This window comes from Macaca nemestrina, chromosome 18, assembly GCF_043159975.1.
Source record: "Macaca nemestrina isolate mMacNem1 chromosome 18, mMacNem.hap1, whole genome shotgun sequence".
Lineage (NCBI taxonomy): Eukaryota > Metazoa > Chordata > Mammalia > Primates > Cercopithecidae > Macaca > Macaca nemestrina.
This window is the reverse complement of record NC_092142.1, coordinates 58,632,413-58,650,561: the sequence shown is the minus strand read 5'-3', so window position 1 is coordinate 58,650,561 and position 18,149 is coordinate 58,632,413. Positions and strand designations below refer to the sequence as shown.

Genomic DNA, 18,149 nt, shown 5'->3' with positions numbered 1-18,149 from the left:
AGCATTTCACTTCCTGGAGGTATTTTTTGACATCAGAACCCACGCTGCTGTTTAACTGGAAGGTCACTTTACAAGAGTCTGCTATCCAGCATACGTCATCCTGGCAGCCCCAGTCAATGATCAGAATTGGTGTATTAATGGCTTGGCTACCTTGCCCCTTGGGTGAGATCATTCAGAGGCAGAAGTTTTACACTGACGCCCAGAGTTTCCTATTAGAATTGAGCTCTCTTTACCCATGGGAAGTGGTGTGATAAGGCATCTTTTTTTTTTTTTTTTAACTTCTATTTTAGGTCTAGGAGTACATGTACAAGTCTGTTATATAGGTAAACTGTGTGCTACAGGAGTTTGGTGTGCAGATTATTTCATCACTCAGGTAATAAGCATAGCACCCAACAGGTAGTTTTTTTATCCTCTCCCTCCTCCTACCCTCCATCCTCAAGTAGGCACTGGTATCTGTTGTTCCTCTTTTTTTTTTTTTTTTTTTTTCAGTCTCTGTAGAGAGTGTCAAAAATTGCCAGTGCTGACTATATTTCAAGTCATCACGGAGGGGTATTGGGAAAAGTTTTCTATTATCAATAATTGCACCTCGGATAAACCTCATTGGCTACAATACTGCCACTACACAAAGCTGTTTCTCTCTTTATATTCATGTGTTCTCATTGTTTAGTTCCCACTTACAAGTGAGAACATGCAATAGTTAGCCTTCTGTTTCTGCATTAGTTTGCTTAGAATATTGGCCTCCAGCTTCAACAATGTTGCTGCAAAGCACACGATCTCATTCTTTTTTATGGCTGCATAGTGTTCCATGGTGTGTATGTACCACATTGTCTTTATTCAGTGTGCTGTTGATGGGCATTTAGATTATGTATCTTTGCTATTGTGAATATTGTTGTGATTAACATGTGTGTGCATGTGTCTTTATGGTAGAATAATTGATATCCCTTTGGCTATATACCCAATAATGGGATTGTTGGGTCGAATAGTAATTCTGTTTTAAGTTCTTTGAGAAGTCACCACAGTGCTTTCCACAATGGCTGAACTAATTTGCATTCCCACCGGCAGTGTATAAGCATTCCCTTTTCTCTGCAACCTTGCCAACATCTGTTATTTTGTGACTTTTTAGTAATAGCCATTCTGACTGGTGTGAGATGGTATCTCATTGTGGATAAGGCATCTTTAACTGCCTCCCCTTCTCTACCTCACTTCCCAGCTCCCACACCAGTGTTTATCTCACCTTTAAGTAAAGTCCTTGCATTTACCTCTTTATTCAGCTTCTATTTTAGGGGAATCCAAACTAAGACATTGCGTCTGCTTGCTAGGAGGGAAATCAATGTATAGTTACACATAAGATTGAGACCAGAACATTAGAAAATTGCATTAGAATTAGCACAAGATCCAAGAACTTCTAGGTTTACTAGATCATAGCCATTCTTCGCTAACTCCTTGAATAAGATGTAGAGGAAAATAATAACGATGAAGATAGCTAATGTTTGATACATAATATGTATCAGATACTTTTAAGTACATTACATATAGTATCTCGTTCCATTCTCAGAAAAAAATCCACAATGTAGAAACTATTATAATTGCTCCAAATAAGGTGACTTATAAAACCATCTATTTTATTAAACTTCATGATTGTGGGAATCAGGAATTCAGACAAGTCTGGGTTGAATAATTCTGTTCCTCATGACATTGATGTAGATTACTTGTTGTATTCAGGTGAAGGATGGGTGGGTCTAGAAAATCCAAAGCAGCTTCACTCACTCATCTGATACATTGGAAAGATTGGTTGGAAGGCTGGGCTTACTGGGGGTTGCCAACCAGAGCACATACACATGGTGTCTCCAGCATAGTGGTCTCAGATGGTTTAACTTCTTACATGGTAGCTCAAGAACCCCAGAGAGAGGTTCCAAAAGAAAGAAATGTAAACTGTCTGTCCTTAAGGCATGGACCTAGAAACTAGCACCACTGCAAGGAACATGGGAGTACAAATAAATGTTCTCACCACAAAATTTGTTACCAAGCAATCAACAGGCTTGCTTTCCAACAAACATAGAGGCTAATACCATGGCACCAACTCTTGAGAAAAGAAAAGCCTTCATGTGAGTCAACCAGCAAAGAGAAAGAAGGGAACACTCAAATCTGTCTCCTTGCACTGGGGTTTGGGTCGGGTTTTATAAGAGTAGGGTAATGAGATGTGATCTGATTGGCTCTTGCAGTAAGGTGATGTTGGAAAGCAAGATCTGACCGGATCCTGCCATAGGATGATGCCAGGACTCAATCTGATTGATTCCTGGATCCTGCCATGTAGTGAATACATCTAAATTCAGTCCCCATTCCTGGGCCCAAATGCTTAGATCCCCCAATCGCGATTGCATGCTTGCTTCATCCAGGCATATTCAGATTATGTGACCTTTAACCTAGAGGCCCATGGCAACTGAAAAATAGCCCACAATTTTGTTATGTAAAAGTTGAACCAGATTGGTCTGATGCAATTACAAATTGATAACTATGGAGGTCATAAATGTTAATTAGCTTTATTTAATCATTCCACATTATGTACATGTATCATAACATTATATTGAATCCCACAAATATATGCAATTATTATTTGTCAAGTTAAAATAAAACTTAAAAAGAAACGAGCACTGTGTCACTTCTGCTGTGTTCTACTGGTCAAAAGAGTTGTTCCAAGTTTGAGGGGAGGGAAAGAGAATTTGCAACCATCTTTGATCTTCCACAATAGACTAAGTAGCTTGCCTGAGTAATTGGTGGAGACAAGATTTCAACCCAGAAATGCTAACTCCAGTGCCTCTACTCTTAACCAATATACTTTGCTTCCTCTTATATAATAAATAATAAAAAATGCATAAGCAACCTAATATTTTTATTCATTTGTATCCATAAACCAAGTCAGAGAATTCTTACAACTTGAACCACAGGTAGCATCATTTTTCCTAAACTAAGTAAGAATAATAACACACAAAAGAGTGCCTGACACATTATAAATGATAAATTGCAGTATCACTTTAAGTGTTCACCCCAAAAATAAAGTAGAATAAATGGGAAATGCAAAAATAAAACTCTAATTCTCAGATAACTGCCTTTCTTACCCTCATAACAAGACTTTGCTTCAAGTACAAGAAATGTCTGCCCTTCACCATGCAACTGTAAATTTCAGATTTTGGATGCCCTGATGAACATGCAATTGCTTTTTATATGTATGTTATATAAGGGTTAATCAATAAAATATCCATATTTAAGTATCTTCAATAGGCAGCTATTAAGGATGTGTCAAATTTTTAATGGACCTTGTGTTCCCCATTTGTTGTTGTTTATTCATATATAGAAAACATTTTATTACCAGCTGAGATATCCTATAAAAAGAAGCCATTTTTTCTTAGAGCCTGTCTGCTTCATCATCAGCTGTCTTCAGTAGCTATAAAAGGACTTCTCATCTCTGCCTATTTCAAGATTCTTGCTATATTATGGCCGTGCTCCTTAGTCTTCTATTTCCATGAAGAGAAATACTTTCCTTGTTTGTTAAAAAAGATAAATGCCAGATACTGAGTTCAAAAAATCTTTTCTTGCAGTTCTTTGGGTTCTTTGTGATTACTCATTACTCAGAAAGTTTCAGGAGTGTGCAGTTCCAGAGTGACAGGTTTACAATTTTGAACATATAGTATCTAATGTGGTTTCTTAAATATATTTTGTTTTTGTTGTTGCTTTTGAAGGAGCTTTCATATATATTCTACTATAGTTCCTTCAAAAGCAACAACAACAAATATTTTGGAGAAAAATGTCAGGATATTATGTAGCATTAATAATATATATATGTATATACACTGTAATTTATAGATTAAATATTATCAGTCATTTCCCTATAGTCTATACAACTTTTAGTCTGTAAAATGTATATATAAGGATTAATTCAAAACACAAAAAAGAAGCAATGTTCTGTAATTTATATTTCATGAATTCATTTTCAAAGTATTCTAAAATCTTCAGTCATCGAGCCTATCTTGATGCATGCAACATGAATTTATGTCTTTAGAACTTGGTAATGGTTCTAAATGCATAACTACTCTAGGTATCAATGAAGAAGAAAGTTGCAGGTCCCCCTGGTTATGATAATTTCTCTAACATACGAGTATCATTTCATACTTGAATTTGTGCTGAATCTGAAACCTTCAACTCTATGTAAAAATCTTCCATTTAACTTTCGTCTGAATGAAACTAAACTTATGCATAAGAAAGTCCGACGGGTTTGCTTTCTAAGCAAAACTGAAAATACTGAGAACACAGGCTTCCCTCTGCCCTTACTTCAGGAAGCAGGAACCAAAGAAAAGTCAGGCCAGATTAGATATTATCATTTCCAAGAATTCCAAATTCTAATTACAAAGAGCTTCTTTTCTTGATGACAATCTCTCACTGGATTTGAGATTTTCTTCCCTTTTGTCTATTGACAGTTTAAAGTGCAATTATTACTGTGTTTCCAAAAGAGGAATTTGATGACTAGGAGTAAGCATTGTCCAAGTTTCAAAACTGCTTGAGTTAAGTTCAGGAGAAAAGAGAAGGAGGAAGAGAAGACGTAAAACAATATCAGCACACACAAATATATACACACATATACATACTCATATCTGTGGTGTAGCTGCATGTCGGGATATTGCATAGCATTAAAATGAATGCACAATAAATATGATTTTAACAACACAGATAATGCTGATGTTCCCTAGCAAGAACAATGTAGAAAAAAATGAATATAACATTTTCTTTATAAAAATATTTATATATGTGTTTATATAATGGTACTAAGAAGTACATTTTATAAGTGATAAAATTACTATATTTTTTCCATAATTTCCTACATTAGAAAAATTCCTCAAAAATATAGGAGTTGAAATTGTAGTTTGTATTTTAAAAAATAAATTTTGTTAACCAATGGAAATGGAGTAAAGATGTGCAGACTCTTTGAATAGTGATGACTTGATATCTTCATTTGCTCCTTAATATACTCTCCTTATCCTTTTCCATCCTGTAGACTGACTTGAGGTTTCTCTAGCTCTCTGGATTCCAGTTAGGTTCAGCCAATGAGAAAACTGGCAAGACAGTGGGAGGGTAAAATAGAGTGGCATCCACATATTTCCCTGGTCAGAGATTGAGAGTGGCTATATTAGAAGACTGAAGATTTAGCTTCTGTCAAGTGGCCCTCTCCTATACCTCTCTCAGGAATCTAGTAGTGGCTCCTTCTCTTGCCTCTAAAGGCTTAATTGGCATTAGTGGCTCTCCACTGGTGCTAGCCCTGCAGCGCTTCACCATGTCTTGTTATTTTCCTTTTACCCTACAGCTGCCTTTACAAATAGTTCCTCCAGTAACTGTATTCAGTGATGTATTTGGTAATGACAATTCATTTCCTGTGTGACCCTGACAAATAGCATGAGCCTCCTTTTTTTTTCTTCTTTTTTTTGTTTGAGATGGAGTCTCATTCTATTCCCCAGGCTGGAGTGCAGTGGCACCATCTCAGCTCACCACAACCTCTGCTTCCCGGGTTCAAGCGATTCTCCTGCCTCAGCCTCCCGAGTAGCTGGGACTACAGGCGTGTGTCACCATGCCCGGCTAATTTTTATATTTTTAGTAGAGACGGGGTTTCACTATGTTGGCCAGGCTTGTCTCAAACTCCTGACCTCATGATCCGCCCGCCTCAGCCTCCCAAAGTGCTGGGATTACAGGCGTGAGCCACTGCACCGGGCCAAGCTTCCTATTTGTACTCACTAATTTTTACAGAAGTAAGTACATCTGCACAGGAACTTTGAGCCCACGGTATACAGCAATGTTCTTCACTACCACATTGCCTGAATGGGGTGATGTCGAAGTCCCAACACACTTATAGTTAGATATACAATGGAAGAAAGTAAAATTGTTTTTGTTTTTGTTTTTTAAATGAGATTTAGAATTTACTCATGCATTTACTTTCAATGTTACTTTCCATGTTCCCTTAGAAGAAATAATTTAATTTAGAGCTATTTGCTTCATTTTCTTTACATAAAGTGTAACAGCCTAACAGGTTCACGTTGCCCACTGCCTACATAGAGCCGATTTATCAAGACGGGAACTGCAATGGAGAAAGAGTAATTGTCACACAGAGTTAGCTGCGTGGGAGACCAGAGTTTTATTATTACTCAAATCAGTCTCCCAGAGCATTCGGAGATCGGGGTTTTTAAAGATAATTTGGCAGGTAGGGGCTTGGGAAGTCGGGAGTCGGGAGTGCTGTGTGGTCAGCTTGGAGACGAAATCATAGGGAGGTCGAAATGAGGCTTTCTTGTCATCTCCTGCCCCTGGTTGGAATCGCAAAACTTGTTGAGCCAGATTACGTGTCTTTGTGGTGTCAACTGAGCCACTGAGTGCATGGTCTGCAAAATATCCCAAGCACCGATTTTAGGTTTCGCAACAGTGATGTTATCCCCAGGAGCAATTTGGGGAGGTTCAGACTTTTGCAGCCAGAGGCTGCATGACCCCTAAACTGTAATTTCTAATCTGGTAGCTAATTTGTTAGTCCTGCAAAGGCAGACTGGTCCCCAGGCAAGAAGTGGGTCTTTTCGGGATAGGGCTATTATCAATTTTGTTTCAGAGTCAAACCATAAACTAAATTTTTCCCCAAGGTTAGTTCAGCCTTAGCCCAGGAATGAACAAGGACAGCTTAAAGGTTAGAAGCAAGATGTAGTTGGTTAGGTCTGATCTCTTTCACTGTCATAATTTCCACAGTCAAAAGTTTTGCAAAGATGGTTTCAAAAGTACTTCTTTACTTGCTGTCTGAAAGCTGAACTAGTGGGAAGTAAATACCTCCTTCCAGAGAGTTAAAAGATCACTCAATGTTTCTTTCAACTTCTATTTGATTAATCTTTACTACATGCCAGACACTATAGATAATGTCTAGGCACAGATAACATTGTGAATTAAAATGTCCATGGGTGACTTGCACAAGGTTTGCAGTCAAGATAGAGAAGCAAACATTACCAACACAAATGAAGTACGAAAAGACAGGATATGTGTTTCAAAGCCAAGGAACATGCATACATGAAACTTTATGGAAATAGGACTTTAAGTGCAGCAGTCAAGAAAGATCGCTTTTAAAAGAAAAAAATAAATTACACTTAACACTTACTATGTAAAGGTAGATAAGGGCCAAAGGAGGATTCTGGAGAGCCTTCTAAATATAGAAGCCTCTGAGAAACGTGCAGGGCTGCCTTTGGTGCATGGAGGCATGTTGAGTTTGAGCAGGATAGAAAGATTAGATCAATGAGATTCGAAGGAGGGCAAGTAGTGGTAGAAATGGTGGGGACTGGAGAGAGAATTGGCCCTAAGCAGCCCAGAAGTATGGGAAAGTGCTTCATCATTTCCTAAGGGCAAAATCAGACTTTAAAATATTTTAGAAGAGCTGTCCCCAACCTTTTTGGCATCAGGAACCAGTTTTGTAGGGGTGAGGGTTTCAAGGAGTTGCAAGGTGGTTTGTGGATGAAACTGTTCCATCTCAGATCATCTGGCATTAGATTCTCGTAAGAAGCATGCAACCTAGATTCTTCACATGTACAGTTCACAAGAGGGTTTGTGCTCCTATGAGAATCTAATGCCACTGCTGATCTGCATGCGGCCTGGTTCCTAACAGGCTACAGACTGTAGCAGTCCATGGCCCGGGGGTTGGGGACCCCTGTTTTAGAAGATATTACACAAAAATTATTGGCCAGGCATGGTGGCTCTCGCCTGTAATCCCAGCATTTTGGGAGGCTGAGGCCGGTGGATCACCTGAGGTCAGAAGATCAAGACCAGCCTGACCAACATGGCAAAACCCTGTATCTACTAAAAAATACAAAAATTAGCTGGGCATGGTGGCTACTTAGGAGGCTGAGGTAGGAAGAATTGCTTGAACACAGGAGTCGTAGGTTACAGTGAGCTGAGATCGCACCACTGTACTCCAACCTGGGCAACAGAGCAAGACTCCATCTCAAAAAAAAAAATAAATCTTGAGTTGAATGCCTGTCTTGAATATGCTGGATGGGTTTTCAAAGCAACCATTTATACATTTTTTAAATCTATAAAAATGAATCTTGTTCAGACCACAAGTAAATTAGATGAAATTTAGACTTTTTATTGAAATAAGCATGTACTAGGAAAGAAAAAACTATTTCACAGGGGTGTGGGTAACCAACCCTTGAATTTTCCTTTTGGAATAAGTGCTACCCAATCATCTGTTTTTTAAAAGCATGAGAGAGAGAGTGTGTTTTATGTGCATGTATATTTCACAAAGAAATCAATAAATCTTTTATAGAACCAAATACTTCATGTTCATTTATCTCTACTTAACTTTGAAAAGCTTATTACCCACAGAAGCTAATTTTAAGACAAACAAAAGCAACTCATAATACATCATCAAGAAACGTATGGTTCTCATTATCATAAAAATTTGGTGTTGATATGAAATTATAGCAATAAAAAGATACTTTCCCATTCCATATATATTTGTGAATAGAGGGTCGATAAAAGTCACCTGAAATAGCTGTAAATGGCTACACATTTGGGGCCCAAATCAGTAAGATAAACAAGGTACTCTCCTGGTCCAGAAAGCAGTTGTCCACATATATGTGTTTGAATACATGTGAGAAAATACACATTCACGTGCACATGATATCAGAGTAGGTGCTGATTATTAAGGAATACAATAATCATTAAGTGTGATCAATGATTGATGAGTAAATAAGATCATCCCATTGAGTTCAATTACATAAAGTAAGAATTGCTAGATCTCTCAGAGACACGAAGAGATGGAAATAATAACTAACATAAGATGCATATACTTTAAAAAGTAGTAGGTCTTAGTACCCTGAGGTGTATTAGAAATATGTATTTTCTCTCTGATATGTAACTATGCTGTATTTTACATATAAGGAAGAATCTTAAACATTGTAAGAGTATTGAGGGGACAAACTGAACTTTAACATTATAGGTAAACAGCTTTTGAAACTAGAGAGAGAGACGGAGAGGGAGACAGAGGTAGACAAAGCAAAGTACAGCTTCACTTCTCTGCACAAGTCAAAGATTTTTTTTAAAAGTGAGCACGTCTATGCAATAATCACATTAATTGAGATATCATATATTATCAGAACCAGAAGTCCTCCTCCTTGGGCCCTCCAAGTCAATAGCTTCTGAAAGAGTAATTGCTATTTTGACTTATGTCGCTATAAATTAGTTTTGTCCATGTTTCTACTTTATGTGAACAGAATCATGTGTATGTACCCGTTCATTTCTAGCTTATTTTCTTTAACATTATTTCTCCTGCTTCCTCTTTTGTGTCATTATGTTTAGTGCTTCTAAAATTAGAGCTCTACATTTCTATGGATGTAATATGTATACAATACTGTTCACATGGTAGGCAGAATAGCCCCCCTTTGAAAGAAGGCTGTGCCCTATCCCCAGAACCTTATATGTTACATTATATTCCCAGAACCTTATATAATATGTTACATTATATGTCAAAGGGCAATTATGATTGTCTGTATAATTAATGTTTTGAATCAGCGGACCTTAAAATGAAGAGATTATCTTAGGTTAATGAAGCAAGCCCAGTGTAACCACAATAGTTCTTAAAACTGGAAGAAGGATACAGAAGAGAACCAGAAAGATGGCAGAGCAAGAAGGACTCGGCTAACTGTTGTTAGCTTTCAAGTTGTAGGAATGGGCTCCTGAGCTGAGGAATCCAGGTGACCTCTAGAAGCTGGAAAATGTGAAGAAACAGATTCTTCCCTACATGCACCAGAATGAATGCAGCCTGCCAACACGTTGATTTTAGCCAAGTGATGTTTATTTCAGATTTCAGTTATCCACATTGTAAGATAATGAATTCATGTTCTTTTAAGTCATTAAGTTTGTGGTGATTTGGAACCTAATACAGAGGGGCTAAACTATATCATGTGGACATCCAATTAACCAAGAACCATTTACAAAATAATCTTACTGTTGCACTGCAGCGGCAACTTTATTATAAAGAAAATGACCATATGTGGGTCTGTTTCCTTACCCTTTATCATACTTAATTGGTATGTTTATAGATCTTCACACCAATATTACACTGTCTTAGCTGTAGTTTTACAGTGAGCTTTGATATGTGGTAGCGTAAGTCTTCAAACTTCTTTGATGCTATTAATCTGATTCTAAAATTTATATAAAAGTGTAGTTTTAACACAAAAAATATTGGAACTTTGTGATTGCACTGATTTTATAGAGAAATTTGGGGAAAATTGACATCTTAAAAATATTGAGTCTTCAGATCCATGAATATGGAATATCCTTCTATTTATTAGGTCCTCCTTGCTTGTAATGTTTTTTTCTTTTTCTCTTTGGACATACTGCCACCTGGACTTGTAGTGAACATATAGGAAAGTTTTTAATTTAAGATTTAATTTCTGAGACATTTTCAATTTGTTTTTGTGTCAGTTTGGTATTAAGTGGTGATTTTAAAGGAATTCATTTATTTCACCTAAATCTAAATCTTTGCTGGCACCAAAGTTTGTAATATCCTCTTATTGTCATTTTGGTATGTCGCCTTTACATTCTTGGCAATGAAAGCCTTTTTCTCCTCTTTCTTTTTTGTTTGAATCAATCTTTCCAACAGTGATTATGATATTGGTCTTCATCATAATCTCTCCCCTACAAATTAGGTGATAATACAGATACCATAATGCAGACCATCACCATTAATAATAATACTAAAAAGAGTCCGGGGGCCGTGGCTCATACCTATCATCCAGCACTTTGGGAGGCTGAGACGGGTGGATCACTTGAGGTCAGGAGCTCAAGACCAGCCTAGCTAACATAGTGAAACCCCATCTCTACTAAAAATACAAAAAGTTAGCCAGGCATGGTAGAGGGCGCCTGTAATCCCAGCTACTCTGGAGGCTGAGGCAGAAGAATCACTTGAACAAAGGAGGCAGAGGTTGCAGTGAGCCAAGATGGTGCCACTGCACTCCAGCCTGGGTAACACAGCAAGACTCTGTCTCGAAAAAAATGAAAATTAAAAAAAAATAATAATAGTAAATAGAAATCAAGGTTCATGGAATATGATGAGTTCATCATTCAAGTTATAAAATAACTATTAGATAATATTTTTGTTTGATTTGATGAGAAAACAGAACAATGGTCCTAATAAATTAAGGTTTACAATCTTGTTAGTATATAATGTTTAATTTATAATTTAAAGATTTATATCAAATCAATGTCAGATTAGACCTGTATTCTCAATGAGTGGTGGTCAATAAAACTGTGTACACTAAGAAAAGTAGCAGGCAACAATAGGATATATGAATTGGAAATAGATCTTTAAAAGGCTAGTTTCAAACCCTAATGATTTGTCATCCTTACAAAATTTTTGCAAAGTTTTTTTCTTTGTTTGTTTGGTTGTTTTTTGCACGTGGGGTAACCGATCTCAAAATGAGTGCATTGTGAACCCCAATCCTTGTGAATGTCAAGCCTGTATTATCTTACATGTGATATTGTCTCTCCCTCAGACAAGCAGATAGGTAACTAATCAATGTGAAATTTTCCCACCTCTATAGCTTTTTAAACTCTAACTAAAAGTTACTGAAGTAGGGAAAACCTTAAATATCTGTTAGAAATCCAATAGTGCTTTGTTTTAGACATTTCAATTTTATTCTTTACATCACACTTTTGTACCATTACTATTGGTTCACTGGCATTAGACAAGCTTATTTTGCCACTATCTGAGGAGGAAAAAAACATATTGCTCAATTACCTTAGAAAAAAGAGAAAAAGGGTAGAAATAGAAACAAAGGTTCACTTTATTCACTTCAAATATTATAATTCTCATGATTTAGGTTTGTGTTAATATAGAATTTAGTGAGAGACTGACTATTTGTCACTCAGATATAATGAAAGCACAGTTCAATTAAGCATTTATATCTTACTAATAATGAAAATAATGTCATACTAAATGAAAGATATCACTAAAGTATTTTAAAGAAACTTCCTCAAATCATTAATACTTTGTCAAAGGAAAAAAACTTATTTTACTAATTGGATGAGTGGGATTTATACATGTTACACCATGAATCTCAACCTGTAGCTAGTTCTCAATCACCGTAATTAAGGGATACAGTTTCTTTGCTTATATTTTTCCTGTAAAACTAGAAAAATTTTAGTACTTATAATTACAAAATCAATTTTGTTACTTTAATCTTTGAAAACAAGTGACTTTTCAACACATCCCAAGACAATTTATAATCCATATCATCTATGAGCTCAAATTAATATTTATAGAAAATTGGGTAATAATATAGTCTTTATTGACATATATGTAGATTTTTTTCTCTTATATCCAGCTGAACTTCTGACCAAGAAACTTAGGAAATATGTTGGCTATCTTTGGCATATTCTAATGCTCTACTCTCCATCCTTGGTTAGGATACAATGTAAATTAAAGAGTCCTAGACTCTGTCCCCTCAGTAGGCCATGTTGAGACAACTTTGGGATCTGAGCAGCAGAGATATAAGAGGAAATGGATACTCTTGGTTTCTCTTCTCCAAGTAGTGAAGAAATAGTTTGATGTATTCACGCTTTTTCAGTTTCTGTAAATGTTTTAAGAAAATAATAATATTCTAATTCTGAGATGGTTTGTAAATTGGTCCAACTAACAGCTAGAGATGAGCAGGAGTCAGGGGAAAAGTAAAGGAAAGAGCTGTCCAAAATTAATCCTTGGGAATCCCTCGGTCATTTGTTACAGGATTTGCTACCAATACAGAACATTCATGTCTGTACCAAAATATGATCACAGGAAACAGAGGGGAAATGAGAGAAATGGATGTACACAACTATTCCATTGCAACGTAGTAATAAAGCCAAATAACACAGGCTTCTAGGTGCTGAGTAATAACAACCACTGTGTTAATAACTTGACTCAGACAATCTCTTCATGTTTGAGTAGCACTTACTACAGAGTGTGGCAAGCAGGAAATGTTGATTAAAGTCTGTTAAGGAAGCAAATCCAGACTCTACAGGTAATGACAGTTGTTTATGTTCAAAGGTTGAAACAGAAACTTCTCATAAAGTCAGACTGAATTCAGGCAATCATTCCCAACATACCTGCGAAGTGTCGTCATTTTATCAGAGACCAAAAGAAACACTAAAATCTAAGTTTCATTGCATGAACTGGAGCTTCGGGGCTCTTCTGGTCTTAGTAGAAAAGTGAATGTAAAACTTCTATATTCCGCATTCCTGAAGCTGGGCAAAGCAGTGGGGGTTTCAATTAAAAACCACAGGAATGGAAAGGAATATGTCAATAAAACCACAGACTTGTAAGTACTGCATGCTAGTTTGCAAACAAACACAGCACGCCTTCTAGGAGTACAAGTCTATTACCGTAGATTTAAACTGAATGTGTGATGCTGAAGGTGACTGTCTCAAGTGTTTTTCCCTCATTTCATGTACAGGGAAATGCAAACCTATATCCTCGGTTCCTTGTAGCAAATGCAATGAGGAAATTGCTTAACTGAAGAATGCGTCACTAGAGTGGGAAAAGCTGAAACAATACTAAATCGGCCTTCTATGTAGGAAGATCACTAAAGTAAGAGAATTTTAAGGCTGAATTGAAATACAATTATAATGCTGAAAAAATGTGTTTTTTTGAATCTAGGCATCAGGTTAATATCCATTTAAATTGCATGATTTTCACTATAAAGCTTCTGCAGACAGAAGTAGAATACATTTGTTGGGTAATTTGTTGGTTATGGAAAGATATACTCGGTACATAAAATGTTACATATTTTACAAGCCTAAAATCAGAATAAAGGCAGTCAAGTTGAACAGAGCATAGACAAAGTATTTAATTTATAATTCACTGTATATAGCTGTGTATTTCATTAAGATGCAATGTCTTGCAGGCATATAGGAGAAGATAGCTATGTGGGAAAAATTGGAGAGTTTGCCAGGTTAATTACTCAGGCTAAAGGTGGCTTAACTTTATTACTAGTTGATAACTGTTTTTAAATATATTGCCTTCTCATTATTTTTGAACTGTACATGAAATTAATCCTATTGACCACCCAGTGTCTTAAGGTTGTTTTGAAGCACAAAGAAAATTCAGAATATTTTTGGTAAGGACTACCCTATTTGATTTTGAGAAAGAATGCTTTCTTTTTCTTTCCACAAAAAACATGTTTATTTTATCCATACCGAAGGATAACAGAAACAAAAGTCAGTTCTATTTGGTTCCCAACATTTTGGTGCTTACTGTATTGAGCCTAATGAAACACACTAACACACACAGCACAGCACCGCATGGAGTTTACTTATGGAGGGCTTTATTCCTGAGTATGAAATAAAAGGCTGGGGAGGAAAGTGAATGTGTTTTCCCTTCTGAGGTTCTTTTTTATTGTAAAGGATATATACTGTAGTATTTCAGAAAATTGTGAGACGTCTTGTATTTCCCAATAGTTAGTTTTCCTGAAATTATAAGTTTCAAAAAAGTTTGATAGAGGTTTAATCCTAAATCTCTTGGTTATCTCATCAATCAGTTGTGGGGTCTTCTCACTCCGACAATACTGAAGTCTGACAATTACAAGCTGTGTTATTTCGAAGTCAAAACATAAGCACAATTTTTTTGGTTTTTTTTTTGTTTTTTTTTTTTGAGATGGAGTCTCGCTCTGTCACCCAGGCTGGAGTGCATTGGCGCGATCTTGGCTCACTGCAAGCTCCACCTCCTGGGTTCACGCCATTCTCCTGCCTCAGCCTCCCAAGTAACTGGGACTACAGGCACCTGCCACCACGCCCAGCTAATTTTTTTTGTTTGTTTGTATTTTAGTAGAGACGGGGTTTCACTGTGTTAGCCAGGATGGTCTCGATCTCCTGACCTCATGATCTGCCCACCTGCACAAATTACTTTTAATGGAGTATACAGCATCCTGTATTCAAAAGTAGAATCTTAGTGATTAAAAACAGAGCGTAGAACAAGTTTTTTCATCTCTTTACAGTGTGTCCCCAGCCTTCATTCCTTCCAGTCCCTGACAGAGTAGGTGCTTTATAAACAGCAGCTGATGGATAAAGAATTAATTATTGAGAATGTCACAATAAATGTAAGCAAATCTCAAAGCTAGATTTTAAAAAATGTTCCCTCCTCTACTTTTTCTTTTCTAAGCTAGAACTTATTTCATCACAAAAATAAAGTGAAACATCTTGTTCCCTTAGGCATCCGAATTTTAAGATAGCATCACCCACAAGTGAATAAGACTTAACAAAGAGCACCCTTTTAAAAATGGACACCAGCAAAACAAAATTCAAATTTATATGGAAAAACTCAAAATTCAGTATTTGATCATAAGAGCCTTAAAGACTTCTGTGAGGATTTATGGTTGTTGCAAATCATAAGAAAAAAATAATTAGATTTTATTCCTAACCTACTAAAATACATTATTAACAAAATATCAAATGTTTAATACTGAAATCCCTAAATACTACTTAGTTATATGCAGTGTACATATTAGATTATTAATAATCAGTTAGCACAAAGCATACTAGAGGAGCTGTAAGTAGTTATTTACCTGATGTAATGTGCATACAAATTAAAAGGTTAAAGTTAATAATAAGCTAAGAAAGCTAAACAAATTAAGAAATAATGCATTTATCATTTGCTAAATGGTTTGACATTTATTAAAAACAAGGCATATTGCATAATCAGCTCCCAACACTAAACATAGTCATTTATGTATTAAAATGTATACCAATTAAAATTTAAAATGTTTTTGAACTTCCAATATAAACCCTGTTAATGACACATTGCAGAATACAAAAATTAAATAATATTTATTAATTTATTATTGATAGAATAATAATAGACTGGCCATAGTTGAACTGTTGTTATGTTCCAGTAGTGTCAAACTATTTTTGAACCTACTTGCTTCATCTTTTTAGTTCCAATACAGACTGATATCCTGGGTTCAAGGTTATGTATATATGAATCATGATCTATTAGAGCTCAAAGCTTATACTTTCTCCTCAAACTGAAAATAAGTATATATGAAAACCTATGCAGGCACATACAGACACACACATACACAATGAAGTATATAATGGTGTGCAATGGGGGCACTAATATGAAGAGACTGCATGAGCATGAGAAATTACCTTTTGCTGGTGAGGGATTAGAGAAGGGTTGATGGAAAAGTTGGCTTTTGAAATAAGCTTTGATGCATCAGTAGTATTTCACTGGTCCAGTATGTATAAAACATGGTAGGTAAGGAAAAGAAAACCTGAGATATGGGGGAAAAAAGCTAAATGAATGAAAAAATGATATAGACTTCTCAAATTACTGTTGGCTTTTCTCTCTCTTTTCAATACTATTCCCAAAAAACATTACTCTGAGGCCCTTGTTTAAAAAGGACGTTTTTTCTGAGATGTTTGCTAACAGGCACAAAAGAAGAAACATAAATCAAACCACAATTTTGACTTAATATCCTAAGAAGCTAACTTTGTATGCCCTCTAAAGTAAATAAAACAAGTAAACTAAAATGTTCATTTTGAGCCTATTAAAAACATGGACAGCACAAACTTGGATAAATGATATTTTATATGTATATTTCTTCAACTTGCACTATATTATTTTACAAATTTATATAAACATGCATAAATTTATAATATATAAAGGATATTTTATATTATTATTTTGATCTTCCAATATCTCAGACTCATAGAGATCAAGTTTGAATTTGGTGTCTTTTATAAATGAGATATAAGTGTGTCTATGCTAATTTGAAGACTTTACACGGAGCTCAGTAAAACAGGAAGCATATGAAAATCATGAGCCATTAACATACAATATTAATGATCTAGAAAAACATTTTTCTAGAGACTTAGAAATATTCTGTCTCTTAGCTAGTTCGCTAAGATATGTTTATGTCCTAGAGACATGGAGAAAGAGATATGAAGAACTTTATGTCAACACATGATATAAATTATCTCAAATCCATAGTATTAAATAAATTAATGGTAACTCCTATGAGCATAAGATTGTCATTATCATGGAGCATGGGCTTTTGTCAATATGACAACCTCTTCACCAAGTGACAGGATTTAAAAATAAGGTCAAATTACCTGAGCTGTTTTGCAGTTAGTGGGAATAAATATTGCTATATATGCATATGTGTGTAGAGATGCATCTGTACATACGCATCCACATGTATATGCATACACACATATGTATAAACACAAATACATACACACATACATATGCACATGTATATATGTGTGTATATACAATTGCCCCTTGAACAATATGGGTTTGAATTGCATGTGTCTACTTATATGTGGATTTTTTTCAATAAATATATCAGAAAATTTTTTTGGAGGTTTGCAGCAATTTGGAAAATTAAGAAAAAGTTGTATGTGTCATGAATGCATAAAATATATGTAGATTCTAGTCTATTTTATTGTTTGCTACCATAAAATATATACAAATCTACTAAAAAAAAGTTAAAATTTAACAAGACATATGCACAGCAACACTTAACAGACCATACATAACAACACTGGCAGTCGAGAGAAAAGTAGACAAATGTAAAGATATAGCATTATACCATAAGTTCATAAAACTAACTGGAGTACACACTGTCTACTGTCATAATTTCCTAGGAGGTATTTCCTAGCAATGCCTCCTGTAGATATTGTGGTGAGCTCAAGTTTGTGAGTATCTTCTTAAAACGTCATGTGATGCTAACCACCTCCACGTGTGCAGTTCATCTCTCCAATAAATTGTATATCACAGTAAAAGGTAATCTCTTGTGGTTCTTGTGTATTTTTCATCATGTTTACTGCAATACCATAAATCTTGAATAACACCATGGAATACATTTGAAGTGTCACTAGTGATGCTGGAAGTGGCTCCCAAAAAGCAGAGAAAAGTAAAGGCATTTCATTACAAGAAAAGGTTGAATTGCTTGATATGCACTATAGGTTGAGGTCTGCAGCTGCAGTTGCCTGCCATTTCAAGATTAATGAATTCAACATAAGAATGATTGTAAAAAAAGGAAGAAAATTTATAGAGCTGTCACTGAGGCTACACCAGTAGGTACAAAAGCTTTGTACTTTTT

The 18,149-nt window shown here is 35.7% G+C and overlaps 1 non-coding gene across 1 annotated transcript; it reads right to left on the bottom strand.

Annotated features, from left to right (window-relative positions):
• Nucleotides 1–489: 489 nt before the first annotated feature.
• On the bottom strand, nt 490–630 carry LOC112428327 (U4 spliceosomal RNA). The gene has a single exon (XR_003020361.2). It is a non-coding gene; the product is annotated as a U4 spliceosomal RNA (small nuclear RNA).
• Nucleotides 631–18,149: the final 17,519 nt, after the last annotated feature.